General features: G+C 39.6%; 1 pseudogene; it reads left to right on the top strand.

The window, feature by feature from the left end:
* Positions 1–411: 411 nt before the first annotated feature.
* On the top strand, positions 412–3,567 carry LOC116649153 (annotated as a pseudogene).
* The last annotated feature ends 5,422 nt before the right edge of the window (positions 3,568–8,989 follow it).

Raw genomic sequence — 8,989 nt, 5'->3', positions numbered from 1 at the left:
CAGTCCCCAGCCCTTCAGCCCCGCACTCCCAGCCTGAACATGGATGATGGATATGCAGATGTTGACATTAAAATGCTAATTTTTCATTTGCCTTTGCTGACTATGTTGACACAGATTGTGTTTGCAGAATTTCTACTAACATTTGGCTTTGGAACGTCAGAAATGAGACCTGCCAATTCAGAGAGTATGCACTTGTGTACTGATAGTCAGATATTTTTAAAAAATTTTATGTATTTGAGAGAGAGAGAGAGAGAGCACAAGCAGGGTACAGTGAGAGGGAGAAGCAGAATCCCCACTCAGCAGGGAGCCCGATGCAGGACTTGATCCCAGGACCCCAGGATCATGACCTGAGCTGAAGGCAGACGCCCAACCGACTGAGCCACCCAGGTGCCCCTAGGACAAAATTAAAAAATGTCCCAAATTCCTGTGGAAAATCTTAACATTAGAAAGGTACAAAAAAAAGGTGAAAACCATTCTAGCAGATATTGGGCTTCCCAGCTGCTAGGAGTTGCTAAAGTACCTTAAAGGCTTTGATCCAGGAGAGAAGTCCTTTTTTTTTTTTTTTTAAACACATCATGGGGAGATATTTCTCTTGGGGAACCTTCTGGAAAGAAAGTGAGATATCGAACAAAGCCATACTGTTGTAGCAGCCTCTGTAAATACTCTACAAAATGCTTACTTCATTCAGAAATCATTTACATCATTACCATGAAGATGACATCGATCAGGAGCTGGTTATCCCTTGCCCAAACTGTGTATTTTTCTTCTCAACCCCAAATTGTGGGAAGGCACATTGGAATGTTCCATGCACCTGTTTGGAAAGTCCAGAACTACCCAGAGAGTATTCTGGGTGAAACTAAATCTTCGAGGAGGGATGTGATAAGTTTTACAGGTTTAAAATGCAACTTTTCAAACACTGCATACTACATGAAGAAGCATGGGCTGGTAGCCCGTTTTCATGACTTAATTCACTCCTTTGGCCTGCAAACCAAGGAAATGGGCAAGCAACAAAAAACCGAGGACAGCTTTTCTACTAAGATGCCATCATGTGACAAGTATTATTGTAAAAAATGCAACACCAATGCCAGCAGCCCGGATGCTTTAATGTATCCTATTTTGACATCGGACCTACAAAGGGATTGGAGAATAAACTTAGATCCGTGATTTCAGGACATATTAAGAAGCCTGGACTTTTGAAGCAAATGCATGCTTTGCTCCCAAACCAATGGCATCTTTGGCTGTACCACCGAACAGCAGGATTCCGGGCCTCACAGCCACATTCCCACAACCCTGCAGCAAGTCAGACCGCGGTCCAGCTGGTGACAGTGGCCTGGGGCACTTCTGGAAGCCTCACCCCTTCTCCACCTGCCGTGGTGCAGTCCCACGTGACTCTAGTCTCCAGTCCTCTGCCTCCCTCCGCTCCCCAGCTGGTCTTTCTTTCTCATGGAATCCCACTTGTTCAGTCAGCAAATCCTCCTGTGTTGCCCTTGAGTCAGCCAGTCGGACCTGTAAATGTCTGTTGAACAGGCGTCCACCCCATAAACCAGGCCATCCACCCTGGGGCCTTTACCCCTTAGCCAGCCTGTTGGGCCTGGAGTTCTTTCCGTCGACAGACCTGCCTGGGCCTGGCGTCCTTCCTGTCTGTTCTTCTGTCACCCCCAGGGGGGTTCTTCAGGCCAGCTCACCAGGGGTGATTTCTGTGAGTCGGACAGTCCCATCAGGGGTCCTTCCTGCAGGCCAGATGACCCCTGCTGGGGTTGTCCCTTTCGGACAGACGGCAACTTCTGGGGTCCTTCCTGCTGGCCAGGTGGTCCCACCTGGGCTCCCTTCTTCCAACCAGACTCTCGGCAGGTGCTCTCCCTGTGAACCAGGGTATTAATTCTGGTATTCTTCAGCTTCGTTAACCTGTCATGTCAGGAGAGCTCCCCTGTGGGCCAGCCAGTGAGACCTGGGGTCCTACAACTTAACCAGTCTGTGAGCACCAACATTCCACCTGCAAATCAGCCAGTGAGACCTGGCACCTCTGAAAACCCCATGTTCCTCCATCAGGCTCTATTCTCAGACAGCTCATGCCGACGGGGAAACAGGTGAATGGGATTTCCACATCCACGCTTGCCCCAGCGTCTGTGACTTTGCCTGTGCTTCTGGGAGGCGTTGCCACTGTCCCCCCAGCCCCAGATGCCCATCCAGCCCTGCCTGCTGTCTCCTTCAGTGGTGGTAAACGCCACTCGGAATAGGTCTGCTCAGGCCTCTCCATCTGTGGCAGAAGCAAACCAGGTGCTCAAAGAGGTGAAGCAGTGGAAAACCCGTCCGGTTTGCAATGAGCTCTTCCCTTCCAGCATCTCCCAGGTTGCTATGGAGGTGGCTCATAAGCACAGTGAATCCAAACCTGCTGAAAACTTGGAGCCCAAAAACCTGGCAGCATGTGCACCATGTGTAAAGTGGACGAGCGAGAAAACAGTTTGGTGTCTCTCCTGCAAATGCCTGGTGTCCAAGGAAGAGCGCATCCATCACTTGCAAATGGCCTGGGGTGCGTGTTCTGCCCGTGCACTTTCTGTGACATTAAAGGCCTCTCAGAGCACAGTAGGACTATGCCCCGGGGGGGAAGAAATTACCTGTGGATGATAGGAACAAAGGTTCTCAGTTGGATCTCGATGCTAACGGAAGCCTCCTTGCCAATACTGGCTGGGATACATTCCAAGTCACTTGTGCCCCTACGACCCCAGACAGAGGGTGCCTCCGGGAGCCCCAGCAAACAAGCAGTGACTTGCCCCTTTTGCTTTGTTTGGCACCTTGGTGATGACCGAGGCGTCTGAGTTGCATTTGAAGGCGAGGCCCCACATCACACCAACAACAGTCCATACAGTTCTGAAATCTCCGGCGTTCAAGTGCATCCCCGGCTGTGGGGTCTACACTGGCAACGTGACCCCGACTGCCATCCACCTGCTGCGTTGCAGAAGGGCTCCAAAGAACAGCTGCTCAGACCTCTGGATCCAACCTAATTTTAGTGAGAATAGGGACATGCTCTTAGTGAAGGGTGAGGTGATCCATGACTCCAGCTTTTCTGTAAAGAGAAAGCTGCCTGATGGCCACTTTGGGGCAGAAGACCAGAGGGATGTGAAGGAGCAACCTCTCGTCATCAACAGCGATGCGATGCAGCCCCAGCTCCCAAAAAGGTGGGGAGTGTGGTGCCTTTGAAACGACAAAGGAATGAAATCAGGACAGAGGGGCCGCTTGTTAATGATGATGCTTTTCAGATTTTAGCATTAAGCCCTAAAAGATACGAAGACCGTTCTTATGAAGAAAAAAAAAAAAAGCAATGTCTTCGAGATGATTTCCACAAGAGACCATATCCCAGTAAAAAGGAAATACAGAACTTCTTTCTTCACTCTTGTGGGTGTGGAAAAATCGACGTGGCTTCATTTTTTTTTTGGAAAAAGAAGATATATTTGCATGAAAGCAATAAAAAAATCACAAGCCTTCGGTACTTTTTTAGGTTTTGATATGTCTGAACTTAAAAATGTTAAACACAGGTTGAACTTTGAGTATGAGTCACAAAACTTGTAAAAAAAAAAAACAGATTAGGAAATCTAGAGTACTAGATAATTAGTGGGTTTTTTTCAATTGAGATTGAAAAAAATGTTATTTTCTTCACTGTATGTTGGGCTAATCATTTCAGTGGTCTTTATGCTGCTCTTTAGATTTATTTCAGGTCCTCAGAAAGGCTTCTATATAAAAGAACTGAATAGTTCTTTCAGATTGTTTCCTGAAGTTTGATTTTGTAACAAGTATTTTTAGTTCTTCCCTGTCATGTAAATTAAATCCTTGGATCCTTCATGCAAAAAATAAAAATAAATAAAAATAAAAAATAAAAAATGAAAAGAAAATATTAAATAAAACTTTTGAATCAGCTTATGTGGACTCACAGCAAAATCTTGACATTATAGTTATTAGTTTTATATTAATTTATTAAGGAGTAACTGATATTTTTCCATACCAAGGTTTTTTGTTTTAATATTTATTTATTTATTTTGGGGGAGGGCAGAGGAGGAGGGAGAGGGACAAGCAGACTCTGCGCCGAGCACGGAGCCCAACACGGGGCTCAGTCTCATGACTCTGAGATCACGACCTGAGTGGAAGCCAGAGTCAGATGCTTAACTGACTGCCACCCAGGCACCGCCATACTGAGGTTTACTAAGAATAGAATGCATTTTTGTTTATTAAGGTGTCTTTTATGGCTTTCCATTGAGTTTGAAAGTATCCCTTATATTGATCATTTATGTCAAGGAGATTCCTGCTCTTTCTAAAGAGATATTTTTTCCATTCTGTTTCCCGCATGGTTATTTACGGGGGATACTACTGATTTTTTAATGTTAACTTAAAAACTGGTCAGAATTTTCTGAATATTTTGATATTTAGTAATTTTTCAGTTAATTCTCTTGGGCTTTCCAAGGGTAAAATTGTCATCTATAAAAAATATGTAATTTTGCCTCTTCTTTTTAAATTTTATTCTTCCTTTCATCTCCATACACTAGCTAATGGGGCCAGAATGATGTCTACCAACAAGGAGACTGAGGTCCTTGTTTCATTCCTGGCTTCATTCCTGTTTCTAATTTTTACCTGTGCATGAAGCTGGTTAGGTTCTCAGATATTAATTTTTTTTTTTTGCATTTAAGGAAATAGGCATCCATTCTTGACTTAACAAGAGTGAATGTCAAAACTTACCAAAGACATTGTTGACACCTTTTTCTTTGTCCTAATAATACCAATGGATGTCCTACTATTTATTATCTTTCACTGAGTTTCTAATACTGAGGCCTCTCATCCCAAGAATGAGCATCAGTTGATTGGGGGTTGCAATCTAATTTCTACTTGGAAAGAGCCCAGATGTCCATCGACAGATGAATGGATAAAGAAGATGTGGCATATACACACAATGGAATATTACTCAGCCATCAAAAAGAATGAAATCTTGCCATCTGCAACAACATGGATGGGACTAGAGGCTATTATGCTATTTAATTTTAGATTTTTATGCTAATATTCATTTGTGATTGCTTATCTCTTTTTGAGTTATATTTTTCAGGTTTTAGAATTAATGTACTTACGGATTTCAAAATAAATTCTTAATAAGTATTTATCTAATAATTACTTTCTCCTGTATATATGCTCTGAAAGATGTAATTAATTTTATCTGGTCCTTAAAGATTTAATAGTATCCATCTATGATATTATATGGCTAGAGTTTTTTAATACTAGCAATTGATCTATTAAATTTCCTTTGTCTTCTGAGTCAGATTTTTTTTTTTTATTAAAGATTTTTATTTATTTATTTGAGAGAGAGAGAATGAGAGAGAGCACATGAGAGGGGGAGGGTCAGAGGGAGAAGCAGACTCCCTGCCGAGCAGGGAGCCCGATGCGGGACTTGATCCAGGGACTCCAGGATCATGACCTGAGCCGAAGGCAGTCGCTTAACCAACTGAGCCACCCAGGCGCCCCCTGAGTCAGATTTTTTTATATATTGCTAGAAAATTATTTTTAAACCCAGATATTCACATTAATTTTCAGAGAATAAAATATTACCTTATTCATATTTTAGGGGGGGTTTCCCTATGTATGTGTCATTTTTAACATTTTATTTTTTTTAAAAAGACATTTAATTTACTTTTTGAATTTACCAACTTTCTATATTCTAACTTCTTAACTACATTTTCTCCCTACCAATTCATTTTTCTGTATGGATATCTAGTTGCTCCAGCACCATTTGTTGAAAATATTTTTTCTTTCCTCATTTTATAGCTCTGGTTCCTTTGTCAAAGCTAGTTGACTATATATATAGTTCAATGTAGTACTACTTGTTTATTTTTTGCTTTAGTTGCCTTGCTTTTTGGGGTCAAACACAAAAAATCATTGCCAAGACCGATGTCAAGGAGATTACTCCTTATGTTTTCTTTAGGAGTTTTACTTTTCGGGTCTTAAATCCAAGTCTTTAATTCATTTTGAGTTGGTTTTTATGTATGGTGTCAGGTAGGCATCTGGTTTCATTCTTTTGTATGGAGCTGTCCAGTTTTCCCAACACCATTTATTGAAAAGACGGTCTTTTCTCTGTTGTATATTCCTGGCTCAATTCAAACTAAAAAGCTTTTGCACAGCAAATGAAACCATCACAAGATCAACAACAACCTACGGAATGAGAGAAGATATCTGTAAACCACATATCCTATAAGAGGTTAATATCCAAAATATATATCCAAAATATACAAAAACTCATAGAATTCAGTAACAAAAAACCAAAAACCAAACAAAAAACCCCAAAACACCAACTTAAAAATTGAGCAAAAGACTTAGACATTGTTTCAAAGAAGACATACAAATGGCCAAGAGGTACATGAAAAAGTGCTCAATATCACTAATCGTTTGGGAAATGCGATCAAAACCACAAAGAGATATGACCTCATACTTGTTAGGTTGGCCATTATAAAAAATGTAAGAGAGAACAAATGGTGGTCAGGATGTGGAGAAAAAGAGAGTTCTTGTACTCTGTTGGTGGGAAAGTAAACTGGTATATCCACTATGGAAAAAAGTATGGAGTTTCCCTTAAAAATTAAAAAAAAAAAAGTACCATATGATCCAGGAATCCTACTGCTGTGCATATATTAAAAGGAAATGAAATCGGTATCTCAAAGATATATCTGTACTCTCCTTACACATAATTATTCACAATAACCAAGGTATAGGAACAATCTATGGGTGTATTGATGGTTATAAGATGAATAAGTTCTGAGGATCTAAAGTATAACATGGTGACTATAGCTGATAACACTGAATTGTAATAATTGAAATTAGCCAAGATAGTAGAACTTAAGTGTTCTCATAAAAAAAAAATGTGAGGTTGTGTGTGTTATGTGAGGTTATGAATATGTTGATTAACTAGATGGGAGGAATCCTTCCACAATGCATACATATACCAAACCATCATACTGTACAGTTTAAAGATCTTAAAATTCTGTTTGTTGATTACATTTCAAGGATGTTGAAAAAAAATCAGGTGACTATATGAGTGTTTCTGTTGCTGCATTCTATCTTGTTCCACCCATTAATTTTTCTATGCCCATGTTAATACCACTGTATCTTGATTACCATAGCTTTATAGTAAGTTTTCACATTACTCAGAATAAGTCTTCCAACACTATTCTTCTTCAAAATTGCTTTTGGCTATACAAAGTCCTTTGCATTTTAAAATCAGCTTATCAATTTCTATTAAAGAAAAAAAGACTCTAAATGTGAGACCTATAACCATAAAAATCCCAGAAGAGAGCACAGCCAGTAATTTCTCTGATGTCTGGCCATAGCAACACTTTTCTAGATTTGTCCCTTGAGGCGAGGGAAACAAAAGCAAAAATAAACTATTGGGACCACATCAAAATAAAAAGCTTCTGCACGGCAAAAGAAACAATCAACAAAACTAAAAGACAACCTACTGAATGGGAGAAGATATTTGCAAATGACATATCTGATAAAGGGTTAGTATCCAAAATATATAAAGAGCTTATAAAACTCGACACCAAAACCCCCCAAATAATCCAATTAAAAAATGTGCAAAAGACATGAGCAGACATTTCTCCAGAGAAGACATACAGATGGCCAGCAGACACAAGAAAAGATGCTTAACATCACTCATCATCAGGGAAATGCAAATCAGAAGTATAATGAGAAATAACACATTGATGGTCACCAGATGGGAGGTGGGTTGGGGGAACAGATGAAATATGCGATAGGGATTAAGGAGGGCACTTGTGATGAGCACTGGATGATGTATGGAAGTGTTAAATCACTATATTGTATACCAGAATCTAATATTACACTATATATTAACTAACTGGAATTAAAATAAAAACTTAAAACAAAAAACTACAATGAGATATCACCTCACACCTGTCAGAATGGCTGAAATCAAAAACACAAGAAAACAACTAGTGTTGGCAAGGATGTGAATAGAAAGGAACCCTTGTGCACTGTTGGTGGGAATGCAGACTGGTGCAGCCACTGTGGAAAACAGTATGGAGATTCCTCAAAAAATTAGAAATAGAATTATCATATGATCCAGTAATTCTGCTACTGGGTATCTATCTAAAGAAAATGAAAACACTAATTTGAAAAGATATATGCACCCCTATGTTTACTGCAGCATTATTTACAATAGCCAAATTATGGAAGCCACCCAAGTATCCATCAATAGATGAATGGATAAAGAAGCTGTGGTCTATGTACACAATGGAATATTACTCAGTCATAGAAAAAGAATGAAATATTGCCATTTGCAATAATGTGGATGGGCCTAGAGGATATACTGCTAAGTGAAATAAGTCAGCCAGAGAAAGACAAATACCACATGATTTCACTCATATGTAGAATTTAAGAAATAAAACAAATGAACAAAGGAAGAAAAAAGAGACAAGCCAAAAAACAGACCATTAACTATAGAGAACAAACAGATGGTTACCAGAGCGGAGCTGGGTGGAGGGATGAAGGTGAAGGGGATGAAGAACACACTTAACATGATGAGCACTGAGTAACGTATGGAAGTATTGAATCACTATACTATACATCTGAAACTAATATAACACTGTATGTTAACTATACTGGAATTAAGAAAGAAAAAAAAACCGTTAAGATGTTAACTGGGATATTAACTGGATTCCTAGATCAAATTGGGAAGAACTGACATTTTAACAATAGTAAGTTATCCAAACCATGAACATGGCAGCTATCTCCATTTCATTAGCTCATATTTTCAAAGATGTTTTGTAGTTTTCAGTATATATATTTTACATACTTTTCATTAAATTTATCACCACATATGTTTTTGATGCATTTTTTAAAAATTTCATTTGCCATCTGTTCATTATTGGTTTACAGACAAACAACTGATTTTTATATACTGACCATGTATCCTGCCAACTTTTTAATTGTTCTTACGGTTTTTCTG

Source organism: Phoca vitulina, unplaced genomic scaffold (assembly GCF_004348235.1).
Source record: "Phoca vitulina isolate PV1807 unplaced genomic scaffold, GSC_HSeal_1.0 scaffold47, whole genome shotgun sequence".
NCBI classification, from domain to species: Eukaryota; Metazoa; Chordata; class Mammalia; order Carnivora; family Phocidae; genus Phoca; species Phoca vitulina.
Note: the sequence above shows the minus strand (reverse complement) of the source record. Positions and strands in the feature narration are given on the sequence as shown.